General features: G+C 36.0%; 1 protein-coding gene across 3 annotated transcripts in view; it reads right to left on the minus strand.

Moving 5' to 3' along the window:
• LOC142334734 (calcium/calmodulin-dependent protein kinase type II delta chain-like) overlaps window positions 1-19,564 on the minus strand; it is a 96,804-nt gene that overhangs the window by 57,665 nt on the left and 19,575 nt on the right. The window contains exon 1 of one of the 3 annotated variants that reach the window (XM_075382998.1): window positions 4,468-4,583. The exons of 1 other annotated variant lie outside the window; for it this stretch is intronic. The gene's annotated coding sequence lies outside the window, so the exon portion shown is untranslated. Of the gene's footprint in view, window positions 1-3,834; window positions 4,104-4,467; window positions 4,584-19,564 lie in introns of those variants that run through there. One more of the 3 variants, XM_075382996.1, reaches the window with a different exon arrangement.

A 19,564-nucleotide genomic window follows, 5' to 3' on the forward strand; every position in this document is an offset into this window, starting at 1 on the left:
GTTTCCTATCTTTAAACTTATCAGAAATAAAAAGTTTAAAAAATTGTTTCAACGCGCGGCTGGAAAAAAATAAAAACGTGCTGTCAGAAACATTCAATTTGACTGACGAAGAAAAAATTTTCATTGCTGATTTGCTATGCTTCTTTAAATTATTCTTAAAAAAATTGACTGCAAACCAATAACCAAAACAATGTTTGGTGTGCAAATAAACATTGGAAAGAAAAAAAATTGAAGTAATTGGTAAAAAGTGAAATTCTTGAAAACAGTCATGAGGTAAGGAGGATCGCAATAGGAATTTCATCGCTTACTGTAGCGAAATTTTCATATTCGATATTCAAAATAGAGTTTATAGAAATTTTCATGTGTTAATGGCGTTAACACAGTCTACAAGCAAAGACTGTCACAAATTTTTGTTTGTTCCTGAGAACTTAAGAAAAGGCAACACGTGTGGTTATCATGTCCCCAAATATGTTTTAAAGTTTGTTTGTAAAACCTCTTTCTTTAGAGAAAGAAGGTCAAAACGTGTGCGATATTCATTTTCTGCAGTTCGGTGTGTTATTGTTTTTCTGCACGTAAAAATTTCTATCATTTTTTCCGATTCTCAGAAACATAATTTTCGATTGAAAAAATGTTCTTCAAAAACTCTCTTTGTAGTATTAACAAGAATCACTGCTTGTTTGAAAAATTTTTAGCAAAAATTTAAAAATTTTTTTGTTTCGAATGTGTTAGCTCTTGCCAATATTAAAAACTTGTAATGAAAAAATTAACATGATCTGCTTATCAATGTATCCAGTTGCATAAAAACTGCTGAAAACCTACAAATGTTTTCCCAAAAGTCTTTTTTCAAAAAAATGTAGTTACAGGTTTTGCAAGATTTGCATGTTATTCGAAAAAAAATTCAAGGGTGCCGAACACAATCGGTTTGGGTACGTATCCCAGAAATCAGTTTTTTGAAGTGTTAACAATTTAATTTACGAATTTTAATTTTAGTTAAAAATTATTTAGAAATAAATTGCAATTATAATAATAAGGCTACTGAAAACGTAAATAATGGTAGAAAAAAACACTTGATTTTGTATTTTTGCTGGCATTGCAACATTTCGGTTGATTTTTAACTGTTTGCTAAAAATTTATTGAACTAAAGTAGACCAAGTTGTAATGTTTATCAGTGTTAAGCTTATCAAGCTACCAAAATTCTTATAAATATTTTATTGTTTTCGTTAAGTCGAGCAAGTTCCACAATTTTTTTTAGTACTTTCGTTGAGATATTTCCACTGGCAACTTATTAAATAAAAATCTTGCACCTTAATTAAACCTCCTGTACTGTTAATGTGAATTGATTTTTCCTATAAGGCATTGTAAATATGGGCGTTTGAAAGACAGCTTTTTCAATTCCTCAAAAGTTTCTGCTGAGATTTCAAAAAATCTTTACATTTCATGATGAACATTGCTCCCAAAAAACCAAGTCTGTCCATAATTTATATTAAGTTTTTATAATTAACTTTTTGAATTAATATCAATTTTGACAATTTTTTAGCCTTCTGCAAATTTATACGTGCATTAACGATAAAGTTTCCCATTTTTCAGTTTTTTAGTTATTTAATGCATTTAAGTTAACGCGTTTTTGATAAACACTATCATGCAATGCGCAATAACCAAGATAAAACAATTTTTTTTTTCGAAATCTAAGTTTGCAATCACAAAAACTAATGCAAACCAAGATTTTAATTCATGGTTTCTTAGAGCTTAACAACGGGCTTTGTAAATTCATTCTCTTTTGCGTGATTGAAATTGAGAAAAACTTGGGCAATGATTGCTTGAGGTAAAATAATACTACCTTTCAACTTGACAAATTAGTTTTAAAAATACAAAACCACCCTACTATGTACCCCTCAATCGTATCCAATTTTTTGTTAATTGTTTCAAACGAAAATATACCCGGGTTGACTCCATAATTCAAAAAGTTATAAAATTACAACTTCATATTATGGCGTCTATGAAAAGTTGTAGTCATAGAACTTTCATAAAAGGGAGTTCTATGGAATTAAATTTTTATGCAAAATTTTTTTATATCATGAAAAGGAGGGAAAAAGTATGTTTCAAAAAACTAACTTGAAAAAAAATTGAAAAATTGAGTCTTAAGCGAACAGAAAATTATGGAAAAGTTGTAGCCATAGAACTTCATAGAAAAAGAAAAAAATTTGGAGAAAAGTGAAAAATATTTTTTCAAGTTAAAAAACTCCATGCATTGCCCTAAATTGTTCAATGAAAAGCCGTTGCATCAAGTGAGATCGCAACTAGCAATCAACAATGAAAAAGTTGTAGTCATAGAACTTCATAGAACAGTTTTGGTTCAATCTTTTCCGTAAAAGAACTAATTTCTTCCTTAAGAAGGACTGTTTTCTTGCCATTCCAATTTTTGGTACAAAACAGACCTTTTTTCAAGCGTATCTTGTGTTTTTGAATTGATAACAAGCAAAAACTCACATTATAACGAACTAAAAGCAATAAATCACTGTTTTCTCTTTCGATGTTACCCCTTCTCATATTATCAATATCTGGCACCATATAAAACGTTTTATCTGTCGTTCGCGTTTGAAGTTCATGTGCACTGGTGTAAAATTGGCGTATAGCACAAAAACGTTTGGGACAATGAAAATTCGATAGAACATGGTTTAAGTGTTCTTCCAAAAAAATTTTGGGGTAAATCGAACACCCAAAATTTTGGTTAATGTAGCTAATTTTTTTTAAAAAAGACCAATTGCTATTGCGGTATATAAATTGCAATTGCTATATATAAAGTCAGGTTTTGCGATTTCGTCAAATGTTTCTCAAAAAGCCAATCGTATTTAAAAAATGTAATATGACCTTCTGGGTCAACGGAGGTGTTCAGTGTTACGCAAACTGTTTTGGGAGTGCCTTCTATCCATAAGGATTGTGAGGCACCAATTTTTTTCTTTCTTGGCGTCTTCGTTTAAATTTTGGGGGTTAAAATGTTTTTTTTTTAAAAAAAACTCGATTTTTTGTTAAATGTCCATCCCTTTGTGCCCTTAAAGGCACCTTCTCCTATTGTGCTGTATTTTAATTGTGCTTTGTTTCTTTCTTCTATGATGTGCTATAATATTCCTGGCCTATCCGGGATTTTAGATTTTAGCTATATATATGTCTTGGAAAAAAGAGCCTCTATTTTTGCTTATTCTGCAAGAAAAACAGTCTGTTTTCCCTTGTAGTTTAAGAAGCTCATGAGGACTCACGAAAAAACCAAGACCCTTTAAATGCCTCGTTTCTGTTATGGATAATTAGTAGCCATAGAACGTCATATTATGGAGAAGTTGTAGTCATAGAACCTCCATTTATGAGAAATTTGTAGTCATAAAACTTCCATTTATGGCAAAGTTGTAGTCATGCCAATTTCCTAAAACTTTTTTGAATTATGAAGTCAATGGTCCATAATATGAAAGTTTTATGATTACAACTTTTTGTCATCCCGGGTATAAGGATACAGTTATAACTTATCACGGTTTTCAGTTTAGTTCTTTCTTATATTAAGTGTTGGTCTTGATATAACTTTCTTAAAAATCACCATTCCTTCTATTAACTAGAAGCTTTAAATCCTGCCATGGTTGTTCTCATTATTGCTTCATTTATAAAATTTTGGGCAACTTTTTTGGGATTTTCATAAAATTTAAGGTTTTCAAAAAAATTTTTACGCATGAGTGTCATTAAACAATTTTGAGTTTTAAAATTTGCGGAAGATTAACGTTGAGGAAAAACTGGCCGAGAAGATGGAAAAAAGTGATTGAAGAAATGCGTCATTTATTTTTATTGACTTACCTTTTGTTAATTTTGAGGATTATGAGGCCAAGTGTAAAACAGGAACGGGGTACGCTGGTGTGATCAAATCCAACATGTTTGCAGTGTTTAATTGAGCGAAGCGACACAACAGGTAAGAAATATAGATGTGTTGTTTTTGTTCAAACCTGAGAGAGTGAAAAAAAAAAACAAAAATGGTCTTGTATTTCACAAGGACTTTTTAGTACAAGCTGAGAGAGATTGTAAAATAAAGCGGCTTTCTCTATTCGTTGCACTCTATTCTGTGTTTAAACTGAAAGCTGTTAAAATCGGAGGAGGAAAAAAAGGGGGAAATAAGAGGGAAAAGAAAGTCGAATATGCGGTTGAAAAAACGGTATTTTTTTTACTCCAAATCAATTTATGCATTGATTGGAGGCAATCAACTAGCTAAAGAACACTATACATATATACGCACACATGAATTAAATTGAAATATTACAAGGTAAAAAAAAACTTTTTTTTGTAAATGATGAGAAAGAAATTAGCTTCGGGCTTTTATTTTTTATTTGCTTCCCCAAAAGTATCAAAAATATGAGGGGAAAAGAAGGAAAAACGGAGGAAAAGCACAAAAGTTGGAATTCCCGAGAGAGATTAAAAATGGAAAATGCAACTTACCCAGATCCTGTTTCCAATTGTATTTTGTCAAAATAAATGAAAATTTATCGAATTAGGTTTCGATTTGCCTGATAATTTTAATGAAGACAAATTAGGTATGCAATCTTCACATTCGAATAAATTATTCAGTCAGAATTAAAATTGAAACGAAGAACGCACATATGCAAATAACGCTATGTGCAAACTTTCAAATATGGAATTGCTGAACTCCTTTTGAAATAAGGAAATGGGAAAATGAGCATTATCGAGCGCCGCAGAGACAACAATAACAACAACAAAGTGTATATTCAGTATTTTGGGCTCATTAATTATTCAACCTTAGTTTTATCGCACAATTGAAAAGATGTGTTGTTTACCTTTTGTTTACTCCTTTCTAAGCGGGGTGGGGGGGGGGGGGGGGGGGGGTCTTTAGTGGATCGTCTACCATTGCAAACAATGCACAACAAGAGTTCTTTTCATAGTCTTTCACTCTCTTTTTAACGTAAACGTGCTTATATTTTCAAATAGAGTGATGTTTTCAAATGTAGTGATATTTTGGTATGTTTCATTATTTTTGAAGTAAATGTATTTTTTCTTTGCGCATTATTTGATTGACAGTAGGCAATAGACGGATTCTTTCTGCGTGAAATATTTTGAATGTTAATGCTTAAAGTGCTCTATCGCCGATCATGAAAAAATTCTCCATATGAGAAGTGGAAGAAAGTGGAGAAAATTAAACACAGTATAAACAAAAAAGTTTCATTGCATGGCTCCAGAAACGGATCAATGGCTCCAACCAACTAAAAATTTTAGACTAATATTTCACACCTTTTAAAATGATATTTACCTTATTGTAAAGGTTAACTTAGATAACGTAAAATCCTTAATGACGACGTACGTAAAGAAGTCCTAAAGTGACTCACTGGCGTCTCAAAATGCCATAATTAACGTGAATATTGAAAAATGTCAGCAAATGAAATATCTCTTAACTCAATTTTTTAAGTTTTTTTCTGACAAAAATGCTGCCGAGTTTCAAAACATTAAATTCGTTCAAACTTCTTTCTCTCAAAAAAAAAAGATTAATAACAGTATATCAAAAAGAATTCAAAAAGTGAGAGAAATAACTAAGAAATCGTATCTGAAGCGTGTTTTTAAGCGACATTCTATATCTTATCCATCCACTTATAAAAAGTTATCCATTTCAAGTGTTCAAAGATGAGACACCACGATATGAAGTGTACGAGTTGTCTCACATGCGGTGTGTGGGGGGGGGGCGGTTATTTATTTAGTGTTCACCAGTTCATCGGATCCGACCAGGATCGATGTCTTCCTGTCAATTCTGATATCCTTGATCTACTTGGAGCAAAAAAACTCCATATGCTCTTGCTTCAAACGAACACATATCCAATTATTTAAACTCCGAAGGTAAAGACATTCAGTTTTTTTTTACCGAAGAATTGATATTTAATATAAGGCTTTGATCAAAAATGCACTTCCTGTTTTCGTGAAGTTTCAATTTTTTTTGCAATTGCTGCATTGAATTGACTGTTTTATTACAAATTGGTTAGAGTTCTTATTCTAAGTTAGAGTTCTAAGTTAACAATTCAATTTCGGTCCGGGAAAATCGTCATTTGGTAGATTGTGGTTCCAGACCCAAGACACTTCTTATCAGACTATTTCTGATGTTGCACACCGGAGGCACAGTGCAACTCAAATTGTTGGGTCTGTAAAAAGTTATGGAGTGCAAAAATCTGGACAATGATCGCACTATCAAAAACAAAATCTGAACATAGACGGTTCAATTGTTGCACCATACTCTGATCAGAGACCAAAGTCTGGATTTAGTCTGGACAATGGTCTCCGAAGTCTGGGCGAATGTCGACGAAAGTCTGACTGTGACCAAGGTGACCAAAGTGACCAGGGTTTTCATATAGTACGGACAATGGTCGCATCAAACACTTGGCTAGGGTTTCTAAAATGCTAATATTTAGATGAAGAGGCGTGAAGTTATACTGATTTTGAGACAAGTTAACTTTTCATATATAAAATAACTCCACGAAAAGAAACTGGTCTCATAATCAGTTAAACTTGATGCCCTTTTGTAACGATTTTCATCCGAGAAAACCGCTATATAACCTTGTCTTAAACTTAAACTAACAGGAAGTTTTTGTGATCAACCGAACAAGCCAACACAACGATAACACCAAAAACGAAAAACTTGTCAATTCGGTCCGATCAATTAGTGCAAATCAATATCATTTTCATCAATTGCCGGTGCAAATAAATTCACCTAACTGCTCAATCTGTTCTTTATGTGGTAGAATGTGGTAACATTTTTGGATGTCCTATATTTTTTTTTAATTTCCTGCAGTTTATTGTCATTACGACGCAGAGGTATACCCAAAAACTTCCGCCTTCGTAAAATTGGCTCGAAAATTAGAAACATACAATGAACGAAATTAGGAGAAATCCTTTGTAGCTTACTTTTCGCAAAAAGGGTTCCACCATTTTTGCGAAACAAAAGAACATTCGGAACGAAAAGTAGGTTACAAGTCTTGCAGCACGGATCCGCTCATTTTCGGTATCTATTATTCGCGCGCAATTTGAGCATGCAATAAGCACTTTAATACAGATTTAATTGAAGCTTTCAAAGCTTTAAATTGTGTGATACAAAAGTACATATTAATCTGGGGGCTATTGATTTGGTGCAGCTAATCAAGTTCATTTTAAGTTAAACCAATTTAGTTCATTTTCATTTACTATTATTTCATTCATCATTTAGTTCTTGTTCTGAAGATCAAATCTTATGTTTTCACACCTTTAATTTCGTTTACATCCTGTTTATGATATCTTTTGTCTGTTCATGTTGTCTCGTTGCCGCAATTGGAAATGTAGTATTGTGAACAAATTGTTGATCAGTTTTAGTTAATCTTAATTTGGAATCATTCTGCTCATTTTCTGAATTCAATATAGTTGTCTCTCTCTTAATCTAACTTTCGCCCCGCCAAAGTCATAATTTAGACAAGATAAAAATTTAAGCTCATTTCGCCAAGCGAAATACCCGTTTAAAAAGAGAACGACTTTCGCTCCGCCAAATCTACACCTATTCTGCATTCAGAATATTAATTCAACAAGCATCAAAATTAAGTGTCGATTCGCTCAGCGAATAGACCAACAAATTGGAATAATTAATTTGAATAAATTGGCACCACGAACCAACTCAATCTACAGATTGCTAGCCTGTACGACATGGCGCAGCCAGCTCGAGAATCTCGAAAAACTCCATAGTCGATAGAACCATTTTGGGAACGTCCAACGTCGTACCCACCAATCAGATGGGAAAAACGGTCAAACTTGCGATCCTCGAATATACATTGGACACGCTGTTGCAACCGAAAATTACGACGGTTCGACTACCAGCGGAACCAAAGTACGAAACAGCAATTGAAGATGCCACAATGGAAACGGAGAGAGACCGTCAGATATGAAACAGTCAATTGAAGTTGCAATGGGAGTTAAAATGTCAGAAGTTAACAGAACCGGGAGTACTATGCGGGGAACGGCCATGGAATCTTTGCGATCAAAAATGTGTGTCTCTTCTATACCTAAGCATTGGTACAGAGGGAAGACGTTTGCTAACACAAAAATTTCCTCATGATAATATCTATGACTTGTCTACCCTCAAACTTTGGGAGATGATGGATATAGCCTTTATCCGTCCACGAAATATCACATTCGATCGATATGTGTTCTTTTCTCGAAAGCAGAAAAAGGGTGAAACATTAGATCAATTCTATAGCATCTTGAAAGAATTGGCTGAAAATTGTGATTTTGAAAATCGTGAGGAGGTAATCATCAGGGACATCTTCATCACAAACATGCTGGATGATGATATTCAACGGGAACTTCTCCGCGATACAGTTGACCCAGAAAGAGCACTCAGTATTGCAGTCAATATGGAAATGGGCCACCAGAACCAGCAGAGAATATCGTCAAATAACAGTGCAACTGGCAGTTCAGTAAACGCAATACAATCATTCAATCGATTTTGCGGCGCGAGTGTGCGTGGTACTCAATCAGGTAGGACAGCAGTGCATCAGTTGGTCAATGTCGTGGTTGCGGTCAGTCTTGGACACCAACGCATCGCCAGGTTTGTCCTGCTATGGGTAAGAAATGTAATCACTGTGGTTTGCTCAATCACTTCGCAAAAGGTATGTCGAAGAAAATTTAACACTGCACGAAATACACAACAAAATAATCGAATTAATAATATAGAAACTGCTGAAAATTCGGATCAAAATTCAAGTCAGGAAAGTCAAAACGTTAATTATACAATTTATAACGCGCAAATTAATTCGGATTATGATTCTTCAGACGACAAATACGTTGCGACAGTAGAAAATATTAATTCACCGCAAGCAGCACTGAAAAACATGATGATAAAGATCGGAAATACAGATTGTGATTTGCTTCTCGATTCCGGCAGCGGTTGCACTTTTATTAATATGTCACTCGCTAAAGAAATAATGTATACCTGTCCGCAATCACAATGGTCAGAGAAAAAACAATTAGAATTAAAGTCTTTTTTTAATGACATTGTCAAAACTCTAGGCACTTTGAAAACGCCAGTTCGATGCAATGATTGGAAATTTCAGAAAGCAAAAATCACGGTCGTAGCTGATGGTTTCCGACCAATTCTCGGACGAGACCTTTTTGATCAATTAGGCATAATAATATCGCAGAAACCTTGCCCGAATGTAGAAGTCAATAACATAGATCAAATTTGTGCGATAAAAAGGTCGTTAGCAAAAGAATTTCCAGATTTGATATCACGAATTGGAAAATCTAAACATCACATGGTTAACTCAAAATTTCACACAAATTATCGACTGACACATCAAAAAGGAAGAAAAGTGCCAATTCATCTTCAACCGAAAGTGAAAAATGAACCTGAAAAAGAACAACTGACCAATTGTTCAGATCAATTTTTATCTCTCCAATAGTCATTACAGTGAAAAAGGATCAGTCAATTAAAATAGCACTAGATTCCAAAATTTTAAACAAAGCCATTCACAAAAACAAGTATCAAATGCCAAACATAGACTCGCTATTTTAAACGATTTCACAAACACTGTCAACGGCGCCGCAAGAGACTGCTTATTTTACAACTCTTGATTTGCAGTACGCTTATAGTCAACTTAAGTTACACAGTGATACGGCCCGCTATTGTAACTTTAATATTTTTAGCGGAGATATGACTGGCAGATATCGTTTTAAAACTGGATTTTAAGGTCTTACGGATATGCCAGGTGAATTCCAAAAAGCTATTGATTGAACCCTTGCAGGTCTGGATAATACTTTCTGTTTCTTGGACGATATATTGATAGTGAGCAGAGGTGGAACAGAAGAGCATCTGGATTTGTCACGAAAATGTCTAATAAAACTAGATCAAGAAAATCTCCGAATAAATCTTGCAAAATGTCACTTCGCAAAAGAAAAAATCGAATGCCTTGGACAAAATATTACAAAATCAGGTGTCTCCACTATCAATTAAAAAGGATGCAATCGGAAAATTGTCAGCACCTACTAATCTTTAAAAAATCCAATCGTTTATGGGTTCAGTACACCATTTAGGAAAATTCATTCCAAATTTGTCACAACTATGCTATTCCTCCGACCTCTGCTTAAGAAAAATTCAAAATTTCTCTGGACAGACGAGCATGAAAAACAGTTCTCATTGATTAAAGAACAAATTGCGAAAACTACCGAAAACAAACATTTTAAACGTGAATTAGAAACACGAATTAAATGCGATGCTTCACGTAAGGGTTTGGGATGTGCATTAGAACAACGAACACCTAATGGTTGGCAAACAGCAGCAGTTGCGTCACGATTCTTGAATTCTGTTGAGGACAGATATAGCATAAATGAGCTCGAACTTTTGGGTGTTGTCTGGTCCGTGGAACACTTTAAATATTATTTATACGGCAAACCCTTTACTGTAATAACTGATCACAGGGCTCTTCTCTCAATCATGAAAAAGAACAGATCCAACAAATTTTATAATAGTAGATTGACACGTTGGTTAGATCGATTACTACCATTTGATTTTTCCATTGATCATCTCCCTGCCTCAAAAATGGGATTAGTGGATTATATCTCTCGCGACCCGCAACAAAAAGCCGGTAATATATCTGCACATGACGATCAATTTATAGTAGCAAAATTGGATGTAATTAAACGCGGTGCGAAACGCTTCTTATTAAATGCAGAGAATTACGTCGATTTCGCAGCGCAAAATCCGCTTACAGAACGAGCCTCAAATAATCCAAATTCCTCTAACAAATTAGGCAGTGAATTAACACCACGAAATCCTGAATATTCTACAATTACGAATAATAATAACTCAATTAACGAATTAACACCAAATAACTTAAATTCCAATACCCAAATCGAGACAGCTAACATTCCTCACTCGCTTTTTGCCTTGAATCGTTCTACAAAACAGTCGCTACCTGAATTAAACAATTTCCAACGAATCGCAAACAAATTCAATAAAATCTACATGATGTCTCAATCAAATTCCGACGATGAAACTTTGATGCAAGTCAAACAATCGACGCCCTCCAGTGTACGATTTGCAGACGAAGCAGGACCGTCATCAGCCCAAGCAGTACCCGCAACGCCAATCACAACAACCACTGATACGACAACAGTCACTTCGCCTTCAGTAGATGATCTCTATTTAGACTCCTTCAATTTCGCTCTCTCAAAGATCTTTTCCAGTTCCCTGATGGCTAGCCTTACAACTAAGGATGCGATTCTGAAAGAGATACGATATTGCATCCTGACCGAAAATGAGGACCGATGCAAGCAGATATCACCCTATAAACATTCCTTCTGGAAAGACCTACATGTAAAGAATGGATGTGTCTGCATTGACGACAGGATAGCCCTTCCCCATGCTATCAAAGACGCATACGGGGACGCCATCCATGCAACTCATCCTGGATCATGGGGGATGATCGATATGGCAACTCACGCGTGGTGGCCATAAATGCACAAGGACATAGCTAAAACTGCAAAATGCAACCCCTGTGTCAAGCTAGGTAAAAATTTAAAATCTATTATACCTGCTAATAAATGGGCACCATTAAAGTTATGCAAAGTTCCAAATGAAGAAATACAAATTGATTTTGGAGGACCAATTTATAATGAAAAAAATCAAGAGATTTACTTTCTTGCATGTATAGATCGATTTTCAAAATTTCCAACAGCAGAAGTATTTGATAGAGCTAAGGCAGATAATATCTTGAAATTTCCTCAAGAATATGTTTTGCTGCACGGTATACCCCGTACAATTAGATTGGATCAAGCTCGATGCCAAACGGGACAACAAGTTAAAACATTTTGTAGTCAAAATAATATACAGTTAATTGAAGCTCCAATACACGATCACAGAGCAATTGGTTTAGTTGAAAGGCTAATTTAAACAATCAAGAATCGATTAGCTTGCATTAAAACGGCGGCGCGAAATCAATTCAATGTGAAAGCATCAATAAATTCAATAATTTATCAGCTCCGAATATGTCGTCAAAAGACTATTAATATATCACCATTTGAGGCACATTTTGGTAGAAAAGCGAATACTCCGTTAAGTAATATAAGGACTAAACCGGATCCAAAAAGTCTAACCTACAAAAATATTTTAAATAAATATTTAGATTTGGAGACTGTTCGACGGGAGGAACTCATTGCTGATGAAAATTGGAACAAGGAAGGACGCAGCGACACAGAAATTGAGATGAACAAAGACAAACTGAGCAAAGATGCGACAAAAAGAAAAAACGAGAACCCGAACAAGGAATCAAGAGTGATTCCCAACCCAGATGTAGGACAATCAGTACCACGAACAGAAGCTTCATTAGAAGTAAAACGTGCGAAAAAGAGACCGCGCACAAAAAGATCAAAGAAAAGTCTCGATGGTTTATACGACGTGTTAGCGCCTGGATCTTCGGTAGTAAAAACGAATACGTTCACCTCAGTCATTAAAGAACCAGGAAAAAGAGACGTAACTATCAGAAATTCAGACTTAGCGAAATTTGGCACAAAAGCCGAACGCCAAACCGAACTACAGGTCTACGCAAATCGACGACCAAAGATACCAACGGGAAAAACAACCGAGGAACTGATCAGCCATCACGCGAAAGAATCAAGGAAGAAGCTAGAGGCAGGAAAACGCATGAAGCACAGAAAGTTAGAAGGCCCACGTAACCAAAAAGATCATTATCAACAGCACCGCCAAAACAACCCACCGAAATAAGAAGTGATTTCGCGGTGCTAATGGAGATGCCATCTACTTCAATTGTTATAGCGGAGCCACCCAGCAGACCAAAACATAAAGCCTCTACAAAAGCCTCTGCAGCATTAACTCCTTTAAAACGAAAACGTTCAACACCCTCGGTTACCGAATCAGATGAATCCGTCACATCAGTGCAAACTTGTCCTCCTACAACATCCAGCCCTGGTGTAAGTGCGAGAAACCAAAGAATACAAATCATCAAGCAACAACAAATCCAAAACAAATCGATAATCTCCGCCATAAAAACAGCTGCTGCCCAAACTCATCAAAGCGAAACTGATTTTACAGTCGGCCCATGTTCACCAACACAATCGTATCCTACACAATTCTACGTCTCGCCCCATTATGAAGGAACAGAACCATCGATGACGAAAGATATTATAAAAGTGATAGCGACTAAAACATTTAAACAAAACTGTTGACATTTAAAACAATTCTGATTCGAAACAATATAGTATTAATTATTTAACCAGTACATATGATTATTAATTTTCTGATATATAACTTTGTTATTTATTTTCGTCAAGGGGGAAATGTGATACAATAGTACATATTAGTCTGTGGGCTATTGATTTGGTGCAGCTAATCAAGTTCATTTTAAGTTAAACCAATTTAGTTCATTTTCATTTACCATTATTTCATTCATCATTTAGTTCTTGTTCTGAAGATCAAATCTTATGTTTTCACACCTTTAATTTTGTTTACATCCTGTGTATGATATCTTTTGTCTGTTCATGTTGTCTCGTTGCCGCAATTGGAAATGTAGTATTGTGAACAAATTGTTGATCAGTTTTAGTTAATCTTATTTTGGAAACATTCTGCTCATTTTCTGAATTCAATTTAGTTCTCTCTCTCTCTCTTAATCTAACTTTCGCTCCGCCAAAGTCTTTATTTAGACAAGATAAAAATTTCAGCTCATTTCGCTAAGCGAAATGCCCGTTTAAAAAGAGAACGACTTTCGCTCCGCCAAATCTACACTTATTCTGCATTCAGAATATTAATTCAACAAGCACCAAAATTAAGTGTCGATTCGCTCCGCGAATAGACCAACAAATTGGAATAATTAATTTGAATAAATTGCCACCGCGAACCAACTCAATCTACAGATTGCTAACCTGTACGACAAAGTGCTTTAAATACATGTTACCATAAAAACTGATTTTTTTTTGCCGAAAAATCCCTCGCAAATCAAAGGCTTTGTATATCAAAATGGGACTGGCCGATTATGATAAGTAGTAATAAATAGTACTATTATGTAGCAAAAGTAATAAAAGTAGTAATAAGTTAAGCTTAATTGAATAAATTGTAATTAAGTTAGGCTTAATTGCGGATTATATGCAAAATCGAGCTACATTTCGTGCAAAAAATCGATACATAAATGGAGCAGATGCGGGATACGAGCCGTGCGGAAAATAGGTTATAAAGTTTGTACTTGTATTTCGCGGCTAGGATTAGGACACTTTTGCGAACATGGGCCGCTAATTTCCCTTTCATTTTCCTCAATATTGTTCCCTTTTCAATATATTAACATATTGAAAACGAACACAAGATACACGCATCGGGCATATCTGCCCGTGACGGTTTGGGTATAGCTCTGCGTCGTAATGATAACTTGAGAGCAAATTAATCAATGAAAACCTTAAATGCGATTAAGTAATTTGTAAAACAAATCAATGAGGTAAAGTATCTCAACAGTAAGAAAGTTTACTTTTCAGCTTTATTAAAAGTTTTTATCCCACACAAAAGCACATTATTTTTAATCAACCAGCAAATTATGAAAGAAAAGTTTTAATGTAATCCTTCTGTGTTTTGGTTACACGTAGACAGAACAATCGAACAAAGTACCTGACACTTCACCCATCGGGAGATAACCAACTCCAGATAGCAGTGAAACAAAAAATTTTCCTTGCATTGTTTCTTGAGAATACAATTTAAGTGTAAACGTCTCAGCTTGAATCGAAATAAGAATTAGAAAGAAATATAAGGACTAAAAAAACTGAAAAACTATGAACTGGAAAATAGTGACTACAATAAAAAACAAGAATTTTGAAATATTATTTAAGATTAATTTTGTTTCCTGCGTAGTCGCAGCGGAACAGAATTGCGGGGAAAGAGATCCGGTGGCAACATTTTCAATAATATAGTTTACGTCTGCTATATTTCGTAGTTTTTCTAACTCCTGGAAAGCCACAAGTCATATGTCAGTAGTAAGATAATAGGGTACTAAGATAGGGGGGTTATCCTTCGAATTAATACGTGTAAAAATAGGGGGTTATCCTTGCAGGCGCTACATGTAAAACAACGGCCGTGTGTGATACATGTAAACTAGTTTTCTTCCGCTTTTATTCCTTTCCCTTTGCGCCTTTCTTCGGTTTGTTAGATTTGTAAGAAAAGATTGAATTGAAACCAAACTAAACACTCCAAACAAATTAAATATTTACACTGTGTATTACTACACGCAGTTTCACCAAAATTGCATGCAATTAAATTGGCATTAGCGCCGTCTTATTTTGCGTGCTGGTTCTTCTTCGCTGCTGCTTGCTTCTTCAGCTTCAAAGTTTATGAAGGGGTTGTCAGGAGAGGAGCTTTCACTGGAACTGGCGTCAATATCTGCAATATCGTCAGTATCAATATCAGATTCAGTTATCTGCTCAGTTACTACTAGTCCTGGGTTGGCAGTCTCCCAAGAGTTGGTGGTGGAGTCTGGCACTGAGAGAGCGGCTGTTGAGAAAGTTTGGGACACTACAAAGTCATTATCCCATTCTTGACTAGAGCTGAGAAGTAAGTTTAAGTAACTGTCATTATCCCACTGAATATCCCACTGAGTTTTTGTTCCGCAGGGTAGAATAAACCTTTTGTTGTCGAACGCTGAAAGGCATATTTTGTTGGTAGTAACAGTTTCCAATACATGATGATCGGACATTATTCGTGTGTTTCCAGTGCGAAACACGTTCCCTGTCGTCAATGTGCTCAAGAAATCATCATGCCGGAGAGGTTGTTGAGCGGCCTTTGTTACTCCTTTAGCCGAAATATTTCGACAACCTAAAGAGAAAAAAGCCTTTAATCAAGTCTTTATATGTTTTCTAACCCCTATGTATATAATAATAAAACTAATACCATTCAGGAGCCTACTGACAACTTTTATAATTTAAAGATAGAACTAACATGCATTAGAGAAGACAAAGAATACTTACTTTTTGAGAGTATTGAGTATAGTTTCGGCTTTAAACACACAAACTCCGTAATAAAATCTCCTGCAAATTCGTCCTTAAACTTGAGGACTACCCGTTTATTTTCCGTACTGTATAAATAGTGATCATTCGGATAATTGGAGAAATCGAATTCACTAAAAACTGAAGCGGGCTTTCTTGCTAATTCCTCATAAAAGTCTGTACTCCGGATTTTATATAGCAAACTATCCGTGTCACTATATAACAAACGACAATCAAAATGAGCGCGCATTGTGAAGTAATGGAAACTGTACATTTGATACTTGGCCAGTTCAAGTATAGTTGCTCAATTTATTGTTGGGGTATTCCAATAAATCTTTCTAGCGCGGAAGGACAATGCGGTCAGTTTATGTCCGAATATCATGAACCGATCAACTCAAACTTTGAAAAGGAACTCAGAACTTGATCAGCATCTCGTGCAATGGTAAGCTTATTTCGTCTGCGTTTCGATTCGCAATTCTTACCATACACTGCATTGTTCATGAGCTTATAAAAGTTCTCTTCGAATTTATTGCTGGCGGCTTGACGTTTATTACTGTTGAGTGTTATATAGGGTGCTAACCAAATCGCTTGTTTGAACTGTAGGACACGGTGTACTTTGGCAACAATTAATCCAAGACTAACGTATAATTTGAGCAGTTTGTAATGCAATATATAGTTCTTTTTGTCGAATAGCGTTTGAAGCAACTTTTTAACATTCGAGCTGGGTAATCTGTCTTGTTCTTTTAGCTCAAGTCGATATTCGCCCAACCGATCATCTTGAACAATTTCTTTGGTAGGGGCAAGGGGAAAGTCTCGGTGGTCATCGTGTAAGTGGACAGGGTAATTTAAGTCTACTTCAAAAAACAAACAAACTGAAGCGTCGTTAGGGGTATTGAGGGTTTCGTTAAGGGTAATTTCTACGTTGAAGGCGAATTCCCCCACTGGTAGCATGTCCATTTGCATGACACCTCCATAGAGATTATTTGCGTCTACACAGAGCGCAAAAGTCGACTCCTCAGAGGGCCGGTAATCCGATAAAAACTTATTATTTGCAAAAAAATGACGCTCCTCGTAAACAGATGTTACTTCTCCTCGTATTGCCGGTTCAATCATGTCCAAATGTTCTCGTTCTGTCATCAGCTCAATGTTTGCCCTGCATATCTTTAGTGACGCTTCTTTTGCCATATTGGGGAGAGTGTAGAAATGCATGCAGTCGAGTTTGTATGTTCGAAAGCTAAGTTCACGGTGAAACTCATATACACAGGCTAATAATGCGCAGTCCAGTTTAAGGTATGCATCATGATAGTCTTGTAAAGTTTTGCACCCCAATAACTTCCACATTTGGTCAGCATGACCTAAATTTTCTTCACTAACAGCCAATTTTCCGCCTTCTAATGTATTGCGCCATTCTGAGAGGGGTGGTAGAGATTGCTCAGAAAACTTTGTACGAGCACATACATAAGAATAAGGATAATATCTTTTTTGTTTGAGTTAGTGTGCGTTTGATTCGGAAACCGAGGGGAACATTGCTTTCATGATATCGAAATGTGTGTCAGGCAAAATTTCTACAAGTTTTTCCAGCGAACTGTTCATCATTTTGTACGAATCGATGAATCTTAAATACTCGTAAATTTTTTGTGTTCTTCCTTTTTGAGTTGTAATAGTATCAATCAGAACTCCGAATGTCATTGATATGTATTTCTCATCTGTTGACGGAATGATTTTTATTGTTGTGGTAGACTCACAGTTGTTCAGAGCACGACAAATATGGTGTAAGTCATAGTTTTGTATGTTATGACCGACCACAGGCGTAAAAGTGACGTATCGTCTCGCTCGATTACACTTTTCGTGTGCCCAGCCCACGAATTGGCCACTAAAATGACAATTGTCTAAATCTATGCTCTCTTCGGGGTCAAGCTCGCTGTCAAATGGTTCTTCGCATATCCAACAGTGTGTAGCGCTCTTTTTGTCCAAGCTTCTCCGATTTCCGTTGTAGAAAGGAAACTGTTTTTTGCGTTCATGTATGTCCCTTGCTAACGAATGCAGCATTCGAACAAAGTTGCCCATACAATCTCCTGAGCTGTCCACATGATGAAAATAGGGAACATTCGAGTGATGATCAACAACTGCCAAAGCAAATCCAAATGGCTCGTGCTTTTCAATCACGCGTGTTGATGATTGGTCAGTTGCTGCATCACATCCAGCGACGAGTAGGAGAAAAGTCAAAATAAATGACCAGAGGAACAAACCACGTAGCTGAAAAATTTGAGAACTTGTATTCATTTTCATCTGGTGATGGCATTTGAATAACTGCAAGGGCATTTAGATAACAATTTTCAGTATGAAAATTATAGCTTTCCAGTCCATCACGACACAACCAGAAACAATTACGACAAATGCGATAACCAAATAGGAATTTCAGGTCTCTAACTTTACAAACGACTTTCACAAGGTCAGTAATGAGAACATAGTGATAAATGTCGGCATCATAAAGAAGTATAAGATCCATAACAAAATCAGATTCAAAAGAGGAGACTCGTAGATGGTAAAGTTGTCCTTTATCGTAACCAAAGACGTTGATTGCCACATCATTGAGGGTTTCAAAGGCTTTCATTTGCTCAAATCTTATTGGCATTTCAAATTCGCCTACAGGTTGGTGAATGTTCTCATGCTGATATGTTGCTGGGGATGTTTCGTCAATATGATAGTTCCTGTCATCTCTATCAAGACTGATTCCATGATGCGTATGATACGCTGCCACGAAGCAATAGTTGAAACAATTGGCTTCGTCGTGGTTTCGAATATTGAGTAATCCGCGACAGTTTGCGAGCATATGGGGTAAGGCAAGATAGGATGAGCCGCGAATTGGTCGGTAGCGGGCAAATTTGATGTCAAGTTTGATTATTTTTTCAACAACCCAACCACTTCCAGATGAAGCAAATGTAGACAAGACAGCCATCATTTTCTCCGCCATGCTCCAGTACAACTCGTTTGTAAGACCCTCTACGTAAATGGAGAGAGTTGGCATAAATTTCAATGCGCTCATCCGTTTCCGTTGCGTTTTCATCTTAATGCAGCTTCAATAACTGTATTTTTACCGCAAATTGTACTTTCTGTGGTACTTGCTCAATTAGCGTTGCAATTGCAGATCTTTGATTGAGCATGAAGCTCTCAAGATCTCTGTCAGCTGTGTTAATGACAATATCATAAGTTTGTAACACACCGTTGAAGGGTGTCTCCGCTGTAGCCTCTTTCGGTTGGTATTCAGGTCCAAATACGGGCAGCGAGTGAAGGGATTTCATATGCTGCGCAAACAAGTGCGCATCATTGAATCCCATGAAGCACGATCGGCAGCAGTTTGTAAACTTCGAGTGGCAAGTTCGCATATGCTGTTCCAATTCAGACAGTTTCTGTGAATTGAACACACATAGGGAGCAGTTGTTCACAGGAAGGCCAACATCGTCTGGATGAAATTTATGTTGATGAATTGAACGGTTCCCACGAGTGCTAAACGTAGCGGAACAGAAGTTGCATGAATAGACCA

Source organism: Convolutriloba macropyga, chromosome 2, assembly GCF_964194025.1.
Source record: "Convolutriloba macropyga chromosome 2, txConMacr16.3, whole genome shotgun sequence".
Classification (NCBI taxonomy): domain Eukaryota; kingdom Metazoa; phylum Xenacoelomorpha; order Acoela; family Convolutidae; genus Convolutriloba; species Convolutriloba macropyga.